Below are 4,878 nucleotides of genomic sequence, written 5' to 3'. Positions count from 1 at the left end.
ATAATTATGATTCTTGGCTTTTCAAAAGCAAAGTAATCGGGACAATTGTTTTAGGGATGCCAATAACGTACTTAAAAGTACCCCCCCCCCAAAAAAAAAGACAATACAAAATTATATAATGCTTTATGGACATGATTAATATACAATGTCCTTCCAAGGTGTCCATTGAACGTCATGTCGGGTGATTCACAGAATAATAAAAGGTTTCGAAACAAAATTATCTCATATTTTGACGGATTTCCTTTCAACATACATGGATGTCTACGTATGGTCATTGCTACACTAAAGTGTGCTGTGTCTTTTCCATCTCTGATATTTCCTTCACGTTCCGTAAATGCCCATCTAAAGCCATGCATAAATATACATACATTATATATATATATATATATATATATATATATATATATATATATATATATATATATATATATATATTTATGTATATGTCTTTAAAGACATCCATATTTGTATCTATCATTTCTCTTCCTATAACATATAGTCTTGGCAAAAACGCTTACACATGCAGCAAACAACAATTTGTTCCTAACATTAAACGCATATCTCTTGGCAATTTTAAGGCAATCGCTTTTAAAGTTTAGAGGGACGGAGAGGGAGAGGAGAAGAATAGAGATAGGGAGAGAGAAGAGAGAGAGAGAGAGAGATAAAAAGAAAGAGGGAGAGAGAGAGAGAGTGAAGGATGCTGCTCATTAGTAACATTTTCGCTGTCCATCCGTGACGAATTACACGAGCATAATAGCGGCGGCGACTGCAGCCCATTTTAGCCCGAAGTCACGTCTGGGGCCGGAGGCTAAGAAAACCCATGCGGGAACAAAAAAAGCCCACATAAAGAAAGAAGAAAAGAAGGAAAAAAGAGTAACATGATGAATGGTTCACAACGGGTACCTCAGCATCTATGAAAACAAACAAATAACACTTACTGTTTTTCCTTTTTTCCCCGATGTATACAGATGTGCTTTACTTTGTGTTCATCTTGATGGGAATATGTTTTTGTTGTTTTGGTTTTTTGTCTCTCTCTCTCTTCGACTCTTTACAGACCCGATACTAACATACTGTATGTTTTTGGAGTTTTTATTGGACTTTGCATTTTTTCGTCGACTGACAGATCCGACGCTAACGTAAAGATGTTTCCTTCATGTTGTATAGTTTTGATGGCAATTATATTTCTCTTTAACCTGTCAACTTCACATCCTAGACACTACCAAGTCTTGGGGTTAATTCAAGCACACTGAAATTCTTCTATCAAAATGGGCATGAAGATTTTGAATAAACCTACCATGACACACTTCAGATGTTGAAATTATCCTTGATTCTTTCAAGCTTTGATATGTCGATCGTCTTCTCATCTCTCCGATGGATAGATCATTTCTGACAGTGAGGAAGTCTATGCAGTATGCAAATACCACCTCTTCTCTTAAAGCACCTCAAAATGAAATCAATTTAATCCTTATGTGCGCTTTGAGAGCCGGATGGCACAGCAAACCCCACATAGCGTTGGACACACCGTCCAAAGTCCCTAGCAAAGACGGGGTTAAATCGTATAATGTCATCATTTCTCGCACACTCTCAACTTGTTTGAATTTAAGTTCAAAGATATATTCATAAGGTATATAATACATCTACGTGCAGGGGAGTTCGATTCTTCAGAGCTAAAAGAGATAACTAATATTGTTGCTAAACTTGTTCATTATTTGATTATTTGTGATATTTTGTCCCTCGGATAGGACATAAAATGGAGGTCCCGTGTATGAGAGAGTAACAACTCATGCACTTAAAAGATCCCGCTTCATTCATTCATCGCAAAGAGTAGGGTGTTTAACTCGATGAAGTGGTCCCACCTCACATCCAACTGGACCACATGGAAGACCAGCTTAACGTAGCTGAATATGGGCTTTCCAGCCAACTTCTCAGATGGAAAATTAACAAACTAACAAACAAACAAACAATTTGTGATACCACTGTTGTCTTGCATGTTCTTTAGTTATACACGTATATGTTCTCTACTTACGATAAGCGCATGAGTTTGGAACGCATCTGTGTAGATCATGAAGCAAGAACTTTACTGAATGGCTATTAGAGGATTTGTGGTTTTATCCCCCCCCCCCCCCCCAAAAAAAAAAAAAAAAAAAAAAGCTGATACTCTACGAGAGGTTAGATGTTATGTACTTCATGAGGTGAAAGCAAAAGATCTGTGAAAATTCTAGCCATGTAGAAACTAAAAATTTAGGACGATTACATACGGAATCCTTTAACTACGCGTTGAGTGGGCATCTCGAAAGAGTCTTCGTTGTCAGGTGGCTATGACGTCATTTGTGTAATTCTTTTCGTCTACGTCAAAGAGGATTCCAGTCCAGTTATATAGCTTGATAATTAGAAAGAGTAAATACTTACGACTATACAGCAGAGAAATGTGATCGAAAATGGTTAAAAATAAGGGAAATTATGAAATTGTGAATTTTCGCTAATTTCTGTAGAACGTTTTAGTAGAGTTGAAATGAAGATACAAATGAATGAGCTGATAACGTCATCTCCTCATAATTTTCCATTAATCGCGTATAAAAAATGTGACGAAAATTCATTGTTTGTGTTATTGAAGAGTAAAACATGATGTTATCCCCGGGTGGATAACTTCAAAATAATGGTCAGTTAAATATATAATTATGAGGATTTGAGACTGGGGCTTAGTTGTGTTTCAACGAAAAATGGAAAATGTCAAAATTTTACGTACAAACAGTATGGCAAGTTCTGAGGGGATATGAAGTTGTGAGAGGCATCACTTCACTGTTTGCATACTCGTATTGACTGTTCAAGAACTGTTTCCTGAAAAATAAGCGAAACTTGAAAATGTCATAACTTCCTTATTTTTCATCCGATTTTGATCAAATTTACAATGTTGTGCTTTGAAAATTTTACTCCTTCTTGTTAAGACTAACTTTGAACAGCACTGGAATTCCCCTTTCAGTGCCTTTCAACGTCGATTCGTGGCTGGCACATCGTTCATACGGAACGAAGATGATTGTCAGGTGATATATACTGACTGTCAAATTTGGATGTGGGAGTGAAGTGGGAAAAGGGAGTGGGGAAAGAAGGGGTATGGGAAAAGGGGGTGCATGAGTAAAGAGGGATAGGATTGATGATTTGATGATAATAAAGAATCGTCATAAGAGGAAAACACTCGTGACACATAAGATAAAAACGTTGATTATAAGGGCGCCACTTTAAAGTATTTGACATGCGAATGATGCTTTTTATTCATCTGGTGATTGCTCGTAGTGGAAAACAAAGCGTCTATAGAGATTCAAAAAGAAACATTATCATCATCATTATTTGGATTTATTTCTTCTTTTCTAATAGATACAATTAATCTTGGTGTACAGTGACCTCGTATCTACACTGGCGGACAACGAATGAAAAAATGAGTTGTATGTATAACGGATAAAGAATTCTTCACAACTTGTGAGATGGTAAATGAAAAGGCATCATAGAATTCTTGTCGTTGAATTCTGGTGTGAGTTATGAAACAAATTCTACGAATGAAAACAAAAAGAAAAGAAAATAACTGCACTTCACACCTACGCTTGCTAGGACATAAATCGACCTGCTATGTACACTATGATAAACGCTTGTATGTTACATATAGTACACTTTGATAAGTTCATATGAAAACACTATGACATTAAATCTTAAGTTGTTATCTTTTGTTTATATCGCATACTGTGATTGTAGCTGCACATCTTCCACTATGATCACATTGCATGCGGTTGGTCATACAAATATATAGTGCAAAACCTATATAGTGTTTGTAATATCAAGTAATCTATGACTCGCCGTTGGAGGCAGCACGAAGATAAATTCTGCATTCAAACAGAATTACATATGCATGTACAATCGACTATATAATCAAGGCTTCGTTCAGGGGAACGGGAGAATATCACTTTCTATTTCCTTTTCCCATATTTAATACCACAGTGTGATCCCTACGTAAGTGTTCACGCTGAGAAGCCGTTTGAAATTAAACTGTTATCCCATTATAGATTCATGTTGTGTGCACCAACATCATAAGACTGTGAGAAGTAATTTCCTCGTCATGTTCTTTAAAAATTTTAATCATTCTCTTTATATCCAAAATGAAAACCAAGCTTCTCTCGCGACAAAACATAAGGCATAAACTGATGTAGATTATCATTCATCCAGTCGATGTGTAACTCCAAAATGATTATAAATCACAAAACCGGACGATTTCACACATACAAAGACCATTCTTCCACTGGAAGGACGCCAGAAGTAGCTGATTGTTAATCGGCGAAATGTCGCAGGACGTAAGTTCTCTTTCCAGTTTTGTGATTTATGATAATTTTCAAGACGCATAAACACTGAAAGGGTGTGTTTTTGTCTATGTTTATCCCTTGTCTCCACCCCCGTTCCCTGCCCCTCCCCCCATACTCGGTGTTGCTTGTCATGTCAGAACCGATGGTGAATTTTACAATGATGTACAGTAAACACAGGCCTCAAAGCTGCTTATTACATTCCTGTTGGTACGCGCATATGTGATTGTAGCTGGACTTTCACTTTCCACAAAATAAAAAAAACACACATCAATTTCAAGTTTTATGAATAGATAACACGACAATTGCTTCCGACACATAATACTGTCATCAGAAGTTTTTGAAGAATTGTTGTTTTCCCTCCTGCATGATGTACGATGCAATAACCTTTTTCATAAGTAATATTCATGAGAGAGGAGCCCGGATAACAATAATGAATAACATGATTTGCGCGGATGATGTCAAGTAGATAAAGGATGTTTGTCACATTACTTCCCCTTCACACCAGGCGTCCGTTGCTATGGTGCTTCGTTAA

This window comes from Diadema setosum, chromosome 9, assembly GCF_964275005.1.
Source record: "Diadema setosum chromosome 9, eeDiaSeto1, whole genome shotgun sequence".
In the NCBI taxonomy this organism is placed as follows: domain Eukaryota; kingdom Metazoa; phylum Echinodermata; class Echinoidea; order Diadematoida; family Diadematidae; genus Diadema; species Diadema setosum.
The sequence above is the reverse complement of the archived record's forward strand: the minus strand, read 5'-3'. Positions refer to the sequence as shown.